General features: G+C 27.5%; 1 protein-coding gene across 1 annotated transcript in view; it reads right to left on the reverse strand.

Annotated features, from left to right (window-relative positions):
• Window positions 1–5,771, reverse strand: part of LOC116773662 (uncharacterized) — a 66,980-nt gene extending 61,209 nt beyond the window's left edge. The window contains exon 1 of the mRNA XM_061528756.1: window positions 5,634–5,771. The gene's annotated coding sequence lies outside the window, so the exon portion shown is untranslated. The remainder of the gene's footprint in view (window positions 1–5,633) is intronic.
• Window positions 5,772–9,912: the final 4,141 nt, after the last annotated feature.

The raw sequence follows: 9,912 nt of genomic DNA on the forward strand, positions 1-9,912 counted from the left end.
CTATATTTTTCTTTAGTAATAAGTAGGTTTTCTTTTAGATGGAAGTTCAAGGATTACACTAGGATACCGCTGGATTTGAAAATCACTAGTCCGATAGAGTAATCACTGAGATCTGTAGCGTAAACAATCCTATCAAATGTCAACTCGTAATCTATGTACATCAAATCCTACAGATGTTTCGTTTACGTTATTGTCCTATTTTTTTCCAATTTTACAAAGTAATTGAGCTGTAATATACGAAGGTTTTAAAAATTTGGTCCGGGACCCAAGAAAATAAACTCAGGTTCGTTATCTCTACAATCATTGTCCTTAAGAATCTCGTTTGCTTACATCAAAGAAATCAACTTTAAAAGTATTAACGCTTGCACAGAGATTAAGACACGAGAAGAAAAGAACCTGCTGATTGGATTTTATGTATAACATATTTTGTAACAAAGGCTTCCCTTCTAACCACATTTATTGGATGGGTTAATATTGATCTCGCATTTCAGAACACTTAAACTCTATATGTTTTTGATTGTCATGTACATAGGATATAGGCTAGGGTTCGTACAGTTATGGACAAAACGGTGGTCAACGCTGCACTATTTTATAAGAGTGAGATATATATATATATATATTTAGAAAAGACACTGATTTGAGACAGGGATTTGGATGATTATTGAACTTGGATTTTCTATGATAATATTGTATTTTCTTGGTTGATTATAGCTTTATACGACCTGAAGTCTATAAGCGACTGATTGATAAGCTGAAAATGTAATTTTTCTTTATTTATTCAAGATATACATAAAAATATTAGCTAGCTTTTAATCCACTTTTTTGATATGATTATTCCAAAAAAAGTAAAACTACTTAACCAATACATGATACAGACGGGAGAGTATGAGAACAATTTCAGTTACATCCGTTTTAAACAAGGTATTTCCTTCTAAATCCAATTAGAAGGATTGCCTCAAATTTGTGGACGGCGTAATAAATGAAGCCTTCGCGTCCATTGATTAACTATATTCATTTGTTTCTCTATTACAATCTCCGCACCCTTTCTTGTATAAATGACTATTTATTTTTCTTTTAAATAATTTTCCGCCCCATCAAAGTAATGGTGTACTTCATTTGATTAATTGAACATATTTTTCTATTGAAACATGGCAAACTCCGCTGTAAAATGTTATATTTAGAGCTAGAATACGCTTTTATACATTTAAATGAATACCATTGAAAAGAGCCATTAACAATATTTTATATAAAATGTGTAATATTAAGAGATATAAAAGTTTTCATCATAAAATTTACTATAAAATATGCCACTTGAGCAAATAAGTCACTCATTAGACAGTTGATGCGCTGGTTGTACATGTCTAGAAATATAGGAAATAAATAGAACCGAATGTTGTTAACAACTGGAGCATCCTAAACCTACAATGGGTGTTAACACATTGATTGGATTGTCACATGGAACAGAGCTCGAGTTGCATACAATTTATGATACATGTAATAGATAGCTGAAGCCAATTCGGACGAAATATTGAGTCCTTTGTTGTCTCATTTTAATTTCATTCAATAAGAGGAACAAATTTATTGTCGATTATTCTGCAAAAACTTTGAAGGAACACTTAACCTGATATACATACATGGAATAATTGCACATACAGCAACTGTGACGTTTTTTTCAGTAATATATCATATGTGTAGCTCCAATCACATATTCGATATAAAATAAATCATGAACATCTTCTTGTATTATTCAATAGTTGTAGCCAAAGATCGCAAAATATCAAACGTGATTGTATAAAGCCTGAGATATTGAGTAGCAGATTGAGATAAGTTATTTCAGTATTCTTGTAGGAAAAGAATCTTTAAGATTTCTTAAAAAACGTGTCGAGGGAATAAAATGGACATTGTCGTGTATTTAGCTATATATTTGAAAATTATATTATTATAACTTAAATCTCTAGGAAAAAACAAAATTTTGCATGTTTTATATGGTGTCCAATATTGTGATTTTTTTTTATTTTATCACGTATTATAGGTATGTTGAAATAGAATGTACTAATTACTTACTAGGTACTCATCTAGTAATTGTAAAAATATTCAACATTTTTAATTAAGTAACTAGGTGAGGAACATTTAACAAATGACGCATCCAATACCAATTTAATATAAAAAGTGAGATATAATAAACTTATTTATCAAGAAATTGAAACCGACCAAAACCATATATTCGAATATTGTTAGTCCTTCTCAATTTATTCTCATCTTTATTCAAATCTATAACTTAACGTTTTAAATTCTATGATTTTAAGGTACAATCAATAAAACAATTATAGATGAAACATTATTCCAAAGTTAAATTAACCAATTAACCAATTAAAGGTTTCTTATTGCTTCAGATAAAATAAAGCCTTTGTTATGTCAACAAATGTTAATTATTCCGACGGCGGATATAAAGTTGTTTGAAATAATTTTAGTCTGACATTGACGATGGATCACAGTTTGTACAATGAAATTAGTGATAAAGCAAGTACAAATATATAAATGAATAAAAAATAATTTGTTTTTTTATGTAGTTCATTTTTGTTATAAAATGATTTCAAAATAAATTTAAAGTTCTATAAAATAGGTACGTAAAATTTCATGAAGCTTAATTGAGTTGTTAAACTATAGAATAGCAATAAAAAATCTTTTTTAATCGTAAAGTCTAAAACAGCTGCAAAGGTATTATTTACAAAAGTTATTGTGAGTAGTTTATGAATATTTCAAATATTGTTTTTTTGCTACCATTGAGTACTACACATTTTATTGCCGACAAAATTAGTTATTTCGGGATTTTTTTCCATTCATATTTAATTCTTCATTTAAAGAATAATAAATGGTACCTTCAAAACTTAGCTTGAATGTCATATAAAATGTCTTCAATACAATGATTGCATGAAAACAAAGAAACAAAATCAAAAGTCTATTTTGTTGTTTTTGTTATTATAAGGTGTGTAACGTAATTTAACAGAAGAAACAAACAATTTAATTCGGTTTCATGTAAGTATTCATTAAACTAACACAATGTTATTGGTATTTTGTTTCTGAAACGAATCCCATGATAAATTATTTCCCGTAAGTATAAAAACTTATGTAACACGTACTACATAAAACATTCCATCACAACACATTAAATGTACAATACCTTTGTAAAATACAGAACATTATTCTTAAAAGAAAATGATTCGTGAAATTTTTCTTACATTTTGCCGTGAGCATGATATAAATTTCCTTGGTATAAGCCGTAGAACGTAATACCGGCATTGCAATCGCATTTTAATGGACTTTTCTAAAATTACGCTCAGTATTGTTATGGGATATGGCCGATTAGTCGATTAGCATATTATAATGTTGAAAATTTAGTATAATCCGTGTACATGAACTTTGTGTATGTCTTATGATTAAAGTAAGTTGAAAATATATAGGAAACAGAACTCAAAACGTGACATTTGGGTCGCCGCATACCAGATGCTTTTTAATTTTAGCTGTCATTTTCTACTTGATAAATTGAATTATCTGCGTTTTGTCCATCAATCGAGACAAAATTACAATCTATTAGCATTCTGACGAAATATTTGTCCATGCTTTGCAACTAACTTTCATACTTTCTAAGAAATCTTGTAAAGATGTAATTAAGTTTGAATTGTTCAAATATTTTTTCCATATTACAAAAGTCTTATAAATTAATCATCTCACATTAACTTTTTGGTTTGTAAATCATGTATTCAAACGGACATAAGGAAAACAGTAATTTTTAAATCGCCATGCCCCTTATTATACATATATAGAAATGTCCCATTCTGTACGGAGTCAAAATACAACAGCCCGGGGTCCTTATATTATGATAACAATGTAAGGTAGGTGTAGATTCTTAAAATAATATTGTAAATTTGAGGACGCAGCCCTCAAATTTCTCTGTACCATTTGTGAACTCCAGGCGCCAAATTTCACATATTACATCTTATTATTTATCGTTTAAGGTCGTCTTTCATATAAACTATGTCAAATATAAAAGGACGACTTCTCTTAAATCGAGTTTGTCCAATATATTATTTTTGCAACAACAACAGACTCCTTTTAGAAATATAATATTTTTTATTAATTCGAGCTAAGTACATAGTATTTTTTGTTATTTATATGTTTTTTAGGGAATTACAACGAAAACTTCTCCGAGACAATTTTTATAAAAAATAACCTCGTATTTACGTCGTGATTTATGGAAGCTGGCGCGGATATAATTCGAACATAAGTAAAGTACATATTTTTTCGTTTAAGTAGTGCTCTTTTGTTGTTTCATAAGCAATTATAAAAATTTATCACAGCCTCACATCCAGTGGACATATGTATGTATGACTATTTTGGTCACTGAAAATAATAATTTTTTTGCTTTGATTATTATCATAGATCAAAACTCGAACACATACGAATCGCACACACAAAGGATTCTAAATCATTATCTTTAAAAACGGAAAACAAAATAATGTTTATTTATTCACTTTTTTTCTATTTATTAGTGGTTATAATTGTGGTAACAGGACAATGTAACCTAAAAATTTCAACTGCCTAACCTTTACGCTTCATGAGATACGGCCTAGTGACAGACGTACAAACCGACGTTTGGACAGCAGAGTCTAAGTAATAGGGTTCCGTTTACCCTTAGAAGGAAAAAAATATCACATACAAATGATGCTCGTATCTTGACAACGACTACTGTGACAAATTACACACTTTTTACTTTTAATACTAGAAATGGAAGATCATGCATATATATATTGTTAAAATATATCAAAATTATGTAAAATTTCAATAGTACAAGAATAAAGATTATATAAGTGTTACATTTAAATTAATCAGAAAAAAATAATATTTTAATACCTTTATAATGTATATCAATTTAGTCAAAGAATATGTAATCAATAAAATAAAACATCTAAAAAAGAAAAATTATAAATATTATATTCTATACACACGTTAAAAAATAAAAAAAATATTCATTTAAATATTCATATCTTTATCTTAAGGAGAAAAGTTTGGCTTATAAAACAAAGCACGCTCCCGTTTTCACAGGGACGTATTTATTTATTTAAGGTCTCGTTAGTGAAACTATTACATCCAAATACACGAAATTAGTTACTAGTTTCCTTTCTAACTTATTTGACATCCGTTACTTCGTAAAATAAAACATCCAATTAATAATATTGCCTTTACTTTATCTTTCTTTGATTTTTTACAGATATTATTCATAATAGAAAATGTAGTACCGTCTTGAAATTTTAAATCCGTCAAAGCAGATTAATTTTTAGAACCATATACTTTAATATTACTTGATATTCATGTGTTATCCATCCAATATTGTGCAAAACGGTACCACTAATGTTTAATTTTTTTAATGATGAAATTTTGAAACTATTAATAGTAAAGTTAAAATTGATATCCTTATTTATTTATATTATGTTCAAGATTTTTTTATTTTTCATTGTAATAGCGTTTAGAAATCAAAATTCAAATACAGTATTCATATTTTTGAGATGAAATATCAGATATAGAAAAAACTTACGTGTTCCAAAAATAAATCTACAATAGTATTTAAATATTACCTGATCAAAATCCATTAAAAAAAATCACATCACACAAATTTAATATGAAATTCAAATCACGAATGCAATTAAAAGTAAACGTATCCACGGATTCAAAACTCTCGCAGCACAAAACACGTCCGCACGCCACGAGACGCGACATCAAACTGACACGCCATTCGGCAAAATGTTACGAGTTCTGCATTCATGAAATCCTTGTGTACTAACCATTTTTTCTCATATCGATGAAGGTGCTTTATTTGCTCTCACGAAGCGCATGGAATCAAAAGAAGATTAAAAACTATATTATCTTATTAAAATTTACTCGTGACTTAGCAGATATTACGGAAACTACGATTAATATTTCCGTCTTGAATTGGATTTTATATGTTTTTTATTACAAAAAAATCTTAAATATTAAAAGTGATTGTTTATATCAAAACAGTCTCATAAAGATTAAATCTTTAAATACTGAACGAATGTAAATTGTTAAAAAAAACTCATGAAGCGTAATAATTTAATAATAACTGTAAATACTTTTTAAAGTATAATAAATGGTCAATTATATTTTTACATGGGTGCCATATTATCGCAAACATGAAAATAGAGTTATTTAAAACTAAATATAACGGCAGGTTCAAAACATTGATCAAAAATCTAAGAGGGGTAGAAGTCTCAGTATAAAAATAAAATAACCAGTTATCTTTATCAAAATAAGGTAAAATCAACAAACCTATATGGTTTACCTTATTTTATTATTGATTATTACTTTATATAAATAGCTACTGCGTGGGACGCGGTAGTTATGATTTTCCTATTAGATTACCAAATATATCTACGATTTCTGTAACTTAGAGCGATTGGTGATTAAAATAATTCACAATTTAACAAGTTAGTTTTTGAAAATGTATTTTTGATAGTGAATTAAAATAAAATATTGAAGTATAATGTAATATTGGAAATAGCAAAATATTTTTATTGGTAAATAAAAAAGTACGAACAATATATTTGTTGTCTCGTTACAAGCTGAAAGCTCCTGATGACATCTTGCCATATTACGCGTGATACAATTCACTAACTCATCAACTTAGAGAAAATGGTTACAAAAATAATATTGGTTTTCATTGTTAAAGTTATTTTTAAAAGCAAAAAAATTATATCTATTAAAAAAAATCAAAACGAATAAAGTAATAAATTCATAAAGCATTTTTAATCAATTTAATAATTCCTTTGACACACTTTATATAAAAAAATATTTTTATAAAACTATTAATTCTATGTATAAGCAGGTTGTTATATGAGACTGTTAGTTGAACCCAATTGTGTGTGGTGCAGTCTCGGAGGACATCCATTGTTACATATGATAAAACTGAAACTCATTAACTCCACTCAACTATCCTAGTATTATCGTACATAGCATCATTTTATTGTTACTTGTTCAAGTGAGCAAAATATATCGGCTCTCATTAAGACATAACTGGTAGTCATTAGAATTTTGCGTAGGAATGCATGTTTTTGAATGACAAAATAAAAATTATATTTGCAAAATATATTAGATAAGATTTTTTAAGTAATTTCAAACCAAATTTAAACAAAGGCTTACTTATTATTCATGGAGAAGGGCAAAAAGTATCGAATATAAAGCGATCAATCAATAATTAATTATAGTTTTCTGTTCTCATCTTACGGTCATAGGTTTTAATAACATTGATTTAAAACTAACTACGTATACCAATAACACGAATTAATTAAATGTTTGTCGGAGTTATAAATGACAAAGAAATAATAAAATGTCGTTTCTTTGAAGGCAATACTAGAAAAAAATTTTTTTTTTGTTACTGTACATTTTAAATTCAAGAATCGCTATTAAATTTCTAATAGTTCCAAACAATGACAAAAAGTTAATTGAAATTTGGACCCATGAAAAGAAAATTATTTTCTGTTATATAGTGTCATTTTTATTATATGGAAAAAAAAATTAAGGTGTATGTACTTTAGAACGACATTTCGGAAATAGTTAGTCTTACTCGTTTAAAAGAAATGAGCATCAGTTGGTAATAATGATTGAAAAATAGTATCATAGTTTATTTAACTAATTGAAATCTATGTGTTTTTGTATATTTACCGCGCACAATGTTATTAATTATTATTTATATTTAATTTAAAAAAAATCAACACAAAAATGTATTCATTCATAGTAAGCTTTGTAATCAGATAATGAAATGTCAGTGCGTGTATTTAATATAAAATAGGTCGTCGTTTTTCATTGTCTTATATATTTTTAATATTATTGAGGAATAATATATCGTTTTTTTTTTATTTCTATAGTGTTTCACAAAAATGAGAGATTTAGACTAGAGTTTCAATTGAAGCGTTCAGTTTACTGTTATGTCCAGTTTATTTCATTTTATTCTTGTTAGTAATAAAAAATGTAGAAATTAAATAACGAAGTCTGATACGGAATAACAGGGAAATATTTATTCTAAACAAGCGCAGAATAAATGGAAATAATACCATACAAAGTGACACGGAAGAAGGGAAAACTATAAAATATAACATTGCATCTTTCGCAAAATACTTTTCATGGTATTGATCAAAACAATTTATTTAAGTTCAACAACAGATCTATGCATGCATTTCGGATTCAATCATCCTTTACAATGACAGCAATCAACAAACAAATAATGTCAGTGGCGTATTGTTATTTCTTTGAGCTGTATGAAGCTATCAGAATTCTGTATATTTTTTTTTGTTATTTGATTTTTGTTTCATAACACTGCAAACGTTGATAATTACACGACATGGACAAACATTAATATTAATATTCATACTATGATTACTATTCTAGGTCTTATTTTATATCAACGTTTTATTCTAATTACACACACACATATATTCAAACTTAGTATTTAGGGTATTAATTAGAATATGTTATATTTGTCATTTTTTCTGTTTACGATTTATATATGGAAAAATAAGAAGTAACAGATCCATTGAAAAATTACAAAAAAGTATCATTTAATTGTCAAAAAACAATTAAGATTTTAAAATTTGACTCTTGAAGACTTCTATGTTCGGAAATCAAATCTAACGATATAAACTGAATTAGCTTCTTGTTAAATCGACCCTCGATAGAAACCAATACCAGCAGTCTGCTGACTTCCCAAAGAAAGTAATAAGAGGTCAACCGTTTCATTATAACGGAATGGCTTATTTCCTTTGTTCGAAGCTGTGAAACAGCTCTTGTGGGCTGGATAATTTGGGAAATAGTAATATTGTTACCAAACTTTTTAAAGTGATTTTGCAATCTGACTATTTCCTATTATTATTAAATTTAAAAATTCATAAAAAATATATTCTTATAACCTACCTACAATAAATTATTGGTAACTTGAAAAAAAAAACAATTATATAATATTGTACGAAGGGATTTCTCAAAGTTATTTTTAACTTTTACAGAGAAAAAATTTTGTTAATGTAATGTATTTATTTGAATCCTACGTTCGTAACGTTGTCAAGAAAACATTGGAAAATCCACCAGCTTTTTAGCACAGAATAAATGTCTTTAAATATGTAAAATTGAAATATGTGTACACAAAGAAAACAGAATGAGTGCTTCATAATAGCAAATATTAATGTCTTATTGTTCATACAGATCCTTAATTGTCAATGAGTAGTATCTACATAATTTATAAAAACCAATACGGAATTTTTAGCAGTTAAATAAAGAGTGTGGATGGAAATGTATAAATATTTATTGAATCTTTTCATTTTATAGACTTTTATAGTTGACAGAACGCAAGCTAGCTTGAAGCTATTTGACGAGAATATCACAAACTTTTAGAAGAAAGTTGCTATAAAAAATGTATTTTGATCGATTTGTGACCAACGTGAATATACTCGTATACATCTCTGATTTATCAATAAGACAACTTTGTGCTTTCTTATCCCAAATCAAAAAATTGAGATCTAAGACTTTCGAGAGTATTCATTAAAATAAAAGAAATAATTTTCGGATTTATTACGCGACTTTTTATTATTTTAAAAACTACATAATCCCAAAGTTTCGGTTACTTTTCAGCAACCATGATCACGGGCAGACGAGATGTGAATGTCTGTCAGTTGGTCCTGTTATTTATTACCGCCAACGCTTTCTTAATTTTCTGGTTCTGAAACTTTGCGATTATGTAGTTTTAAAATATAAAAATCGCGTAGTAAATCCGAAAAATTTTTAGTTTCATTTTATAAAATGTTTTATGTCAGAAATTGTATTTATATGTTCTTATACATTAGCGTTACG

The sequence above is a fragment of the Danaus plexippus genome, assembly GCF_018135715.1.
Source record: "Danaus plexippus chromosome 22 unlocalized genomic scaffold, MEX_DaPlex mxdp_27, whole genome shotgun sequence".
Lineage (NCBI taxonomy): Eukaryota > Metazoa > Arthropoda > Insecta > Lepidoptera > Nymphalidae > Danaus > Danaus plexippus.